Source organism: Adiantum capillus-veneris, chromosome 1 (assembly GCF_014529385.1).
Source record: "Adiantum capillus-veneris isolate H3 chromosome 1, ASM1452938v2, whole genome shotgun sequence".
Taxonomy (NCBI): domain Eukaryota; kingdom Viridiplantae; phylum Streptophyta; class Polypodiopsida; order Polypodiales; family Pteridaceae; genus Adiantum; species Adiantum capillus-veneris.
The window spans coordinates 186,003,484-186,009,202 of NC_140931.1; positions in this window are offsets into that span (position 1 = coordinate 186,003,484).

Below are 5,719 nucleotides of genomic sequence, written 5' to 3' on the forward strand. Positions count from 1 at the left end.
AATCCTACGTGGCAGGCTCACAACTGGCACTAGTAAAACTGAGTGGGGCAGCTGAAGTGTGATAGGGGCCTTAGAGCCCATCCCACGTAGTACGAGTGGGACTTTTTTGGGGGGGAAGGGGGATTTAACGAGCATTTCACGACGAGCACTTTTTTGGAATCCAACAAGCAGATTCTTACAAGATTCTAGAGAAAGAATGCAGAGAGAGAGAGAGAGAGAGAGAGAGAGGACATGTAACCAAGGAGGATGAGAGGAGAGGGAATGCATTTTACAAAGGCCGTTCTAATCTATGGACAAAGAGGCATGTGGACACATCTTGGATAGAATAAAAATAGATCTTATGAGACATACACATTCTTTTCAAAAGAACTCATAGCGCTCCATTTTGTACCCATTGTACAATTTGATCAGAACATCAAAAAGATAAACATTCATTATTCATAGAAACCATTACAGTTCACATCACTTGTAGTACATATGGCATCATTTTATATGTTGCTCTCCTGTGCAGGTAAGAGATTATTCACCACGCGCCCTAGCTACTCCTTTAGTTTCTCTTCATCCGCCTCTGTGATGATCCTATGTCTCTTTTAGCAAGTGATGGCTAATTTACCCTTTTCGTTCAAGCTTTGCAACAAGCGGATTTTGAGTCCGGTGCACATTCGATAAAGGCCGGTTTAGGGCATCTCAAGTAAATTTGTGGATATCTCAAGATTATCAGACATTGTGGTTAGAGAGAGTAGTGCACAACGTTAGTTTTTAAGTGGCAAACAAAAGAAAATATGAACTCAAAGCTATTTTATAACATTTGAGAGGCTATTAAATTAATTTTCAATTGAATAGATGACTTATTTGGCACCTCAACAGTCTCTTTCCTTATGACACTATGCAGAAGAAATATTTCTAGTCAATGCTCTGTACAAGGGGGCCAAACAAAATATATATATTCAAAAAACCTTCATTGATGGCGCCTCATGTGGTTCACTCGGTCGACGCCAAATGATGGACCCATTGTGGACATTTTGAGAACAAAGCACTTCTCCCCTCCTTACCTTGCCTCAAAAATTGAATACCTTGGAAGAAGTCATAAGTGCAATCTCCTTTCAACTTGAGAAGCGAGTCGATACCAAATGATTCTTCGGTTGGCCCACTTCACATGGAAGAAGCATATTGTCGAAAGCTAATGGATAAATATACTATGTAAAAAGGGGTTGTTACCAGTTGTCTTGCACCAAGGGACCCATCTTCTCTACCACAGCGTATAGTTGTTGCTCATCGATTTTCTATCTTGTACCATTGGCTCAAATAATAGTCCCCGACACTATTTCTTTTGCCACACACATCTAAACTTTCTTATCGCCCGCTTGATGACCAATAGCAAGTACCCTTTTCACCATTTCTTTGGGTTTTTTCATGAGAGATTTTGATGTGCCATCACGAATGTTGTGGGAGTGCATGCCTTGATGAATTACAATCTATTGCATGTCTCATCCAATAGCATCACATAGTAGACGAAACATTCACAAGTTCCAATGCATAGTGCAACATTCGAACCAAAGTGACATACTACTTTGCTTGATGAAGTGTTGTCACACACCTCGCCGGGTATTGGTGCCCTCAACAAACTACCACAAAAGTATTCACAATGAGAATACACATAGTTTAGAAGTTTGGGGCAAACCTCATTGATGTACTTCAAAGAACCAATGCATTGTCCCGTGTGCAACCTCGCAGAAAACTATGTTCGAGGTTTGTGGCTTTGTCCAAAGATGAGGGGAATATCGATGTTCCATTGAGTCCATTGCGTGCACTTTTCCCTTGGTCATTGGGAATTTAAAAGTGGCGTCGCCATTGTAACTCTTGCGAATCTCTATTACCTTTACAATAAGATCTGTCATAATAACTAATATCTAATTCTTCTAAATGATTTTCTCATGTGAAACTGATCATTTAATATGGGAAAGAACCAGGGGAGAAAAAGCTAGAATATTGGTTAGGTTGGCATACCGTCACAATAGGGATCCAAAGGGGGGCCATCTGCAAAAGAGCAATGTGTATCAATGGGCTTCAAAGACCCTAAGGTTCAGCCCATTAAGACTTTCAAAATGCTAAGGTTCCAAAATTAAATCAAACGTTCAATGGTCAAACTCTAGGTAAATTAGGATGCTTGTGGGAAGGCTCAAAAGTCTTCCCACATCCCTATCAAGGAGGGGGCGAGCCATATTTGTAGGGGATGAGAGAGAAACACACACACACTCTTCCAAGCTCCCTTTACACAAAGGGCATAGTGGACACATGTCAGCTTACTAGCCCAGTTTCCCCCAAGGTGCATTCAAATCCTATTGGATGGCCATAGAGGTGGACCAACGAGAATTAGGGTAGAGTACATTTAGTTGAGTCCATTTAAAAACACTTGATAAAAGAACCAATAGAAATTAAGCTCTCTAGAAGACTATTGGACAGTCTCCCAAGGGGTCCAATGAGCATCATCAGCCAAATGGCTTGCCTGATTCCTATTGGCTAGAAGACTAAGAGGTCCAACGAGAGTTTAATTGCATTATTTAAATAGCTAAAGCTCTCATAAAAGGGGAAAGGGAGACACATGTCACAAGGCTATCACTTATGCTTCTTAATTATCATTGGTTAAGCTTTGCAGGGGCCACTAGGATGCCAACATGAGCAAATAGCAAGAGGGGTCGACGAAGAGAGAGAGGGGGCTGATTTTTGCAAGGCATTATCACGCACACACACACACACACACACACAAGCTCATGTGTGAAGGAAAGAAGACTATCTCCTTCTCAAGATTTAATGGAAAGCTTGTCATCTACTCCAAGCTTGTGAGAAGGGAGGCCTACACCAACAACTCTTGGCTTTGTGATGCAAATCCAACCAAGAGCCAAGCTCCAATGCATGCTCATCTCCTCTACCATGCTAATTACTAAGCTATGCTAGACTATTAAGAGTGATTACGTGAGGAGACATACTTCTTTCTCGTAAGAATACTCCTTCTTCCTCTTGACCTACTCTCATACCCCGCTAGCTCTCACCATCTTTGAAGGTGTGTGAGGTCTTGGGTCTGAGACCATGAGGGAATTGATGTTGTGTTTTCAAGTGTAAGCTTGGTGCTTGAAGCTTCCATCTTCATTGCACCAACAAGTTATTGAAGGAACACAAAGTACTGTATTGTAAAATGTCTCCCTTGATGGGGGAAACCCATAATACAAAGCCTTTTGGAGGGGGGACCAGCTCCATGTAAATCTGGTCCTCAACTATTGTCAATAGCTTAATCTCTCTCTCTTTTTGAAGTATTGTTCATGCCTATCTAACTAGGTGTTATGCTTTTGTTGCTCTCTCCATCCAAGCACTCTTGCTATGCTCATTAGGAAGCTATTCTTAATGAAATGCTCATTATGTCTATGTTATTTTGGCTACACACAAGTTACTAGACCATTAAATGTTACATTGGTATCAGAGCACAAGTTTCTTGCTCAAGAAGAGAGGCCCTCAAGCTAACTATGAATGGTTGTTATTATTAATTGCAATTGAGTAAGTAGAATAGGGATTTTTCAGCCTTGCAGTGCGCCCACTTTGTGCAGATAACGGTGCATCACCGTCGAGAGCTATGGTCCTAATAGTAGAGTCCTATGGGGCTTGCCTACGGCTTAACCACTATTGAACTATTAGAAGCTTGGCATGAGCCGGTATTGTTTTGGTAGTGAACGACCCTCTCTTCTATTCCTTGCAATTAATGATATTGAAGCCACGGGTACAGGAGCTTGAGTACTTTTCCAAAGGGGTTAAGAGGAGTAGCAGCTAGGGCCTGAAGTGTTAGAATGGATGACAATAGTAAAGAGAGTGAAATTAATGTTGATAGCTTTGATTTTGCTAATGAACAGGCTACTAATGATGCCCCTATGCTTGTTAATCACCTTGGCTTCAACAAGCCATGGGCAATCTATTAGTCCAAAGTGAAGTGCAATAGCAGTTACGTGCTCATGGGATTCTCCAAACTCCCTACCAAGAAGAGAGAGTACCTAGGAAGCCTTCTTGTGAGACTTCCAAAAGAGGCCTCTCTCCAATAAGGGAAGAAGAAGAAGATCCGTACGAAGGGCTCAAAAATCTACTACTTGACGACGCATCTCCTTCCCAAAGGAGAACTCAAGTTTCAATGGTAGAGCCCCCACCGAAGAACAAGAAAGAAGTGAGTCTCTTGCCACCTCGGTGGAGATGGCTCCACAAAGACGGCCAACACCCCTTAAACGGAGAAGACCATCGCACACTTCTCCACACCATAATTCAAAGAGAGATGACAGAAAAAAAGAGAAGAAAAAGGCGAGAAAGAGGTCACCATCTTCTTCATCCTCTTCCTTTTATGAAGAAAGTGATGGTGCAGACAAGGAGGAACAAGGGAAGAAAAAGGCGAGAAAGAGGTCACCCTCTTCTCCATCCTCCTCAAATTCTTCCTCTTATGAAGAAAGTCATGGTGCAGCTTTCGAACCACCAAAAAGAAGAGGCCATAGGAAATCCTATGCCGCATGGAAGAGGTCGCTCAAGCTCAAAAAGTTCAAAGAGGGAGAAAAGAACATCTCTTTCCTTACCTACGATGGCACCTTTGGTGCTACGGACCAACATTTCGATGCGGCGTTTGAAGATGAGGGCTTTACGGAGTCCTCTAAGCTACGCCATGTAGCTATGCATTTTCAAAAGTCTGCCAGGCAATGGTGGTCTAGCCTATGAGCAAACGGTGAAGCTCGACGAACATGGAAAGCTTAAGAGCTTCCATCATGAAGCAATTTTTGGCTACCGATGCCAAAGACAAAGTACTCACCGAATGGCGAAGCTTGAAGCTCTCTCCCTACGAATCTATCCACAAATATGGAGACAAGTTTTGGGACTTACATCTCAAAGCCACTGTCTTCAAAAAGATGGATTTTGGAGAGCAAAAACAACAATTTTGTGCAAGTTTAACTGAAGATATGGCGGATTATGTCAACTCCCAAAGGCCACGCACCATATATGCGGTCATACACCATACCATGGTGGCTTCACGAATCAATTTCCAACAAGGGGCTAAGAGAAATCTTAAGCCCACACGGAACAAGGACCGTAATAATGAGCCCAAGGGGAAGGACAATGTCCAAAAGTCTCCTAAAGGCAACGTCAACAACAACAAAGCTAAGGAGAAGGGAGTTTATAAAGGCAAAAATAAACTCTCTCCTGAAGAGCTTGAGAATTATCGTAAAGATAACCGTTGTTTCAAGTGCGGGGAGCAAGGGCATGCCTATCGTGCTTGTCCCCACAAGAATACACGAAATGAGCCTCCTAGAGCTACCTTGGTCGAAATCCAAGAAGAGGATGCTCACCACAAAGGATCTCCTCTATGCCATGCTTGGGGAAAGGTAAGAGAACATGATGCTTTTATTCTCTTTGACCCTAGTTCTACTCACAATTTCATATCCACAGAGTTGGCCACCAAGCTAGGCATCCAAGCCTAGGAGATGGGAGACGTCCTTCCCGTCGATTGTGCTTTCAAGGGGCAAGAAGCCTCAATCACTCCCTTAATTGGGAAATTGAGGCTCCATGTCCAAAGCTATGTGGACAAGGAGGACTTCTTTATCTCTCCTCTCAAGCACGAGGATGTAATCCTAGTGGCACCATGGTTCGATCGCATGGCTGCCAATATTAAACTCCTTGAAAGGCTAATCTACTTAAGTTC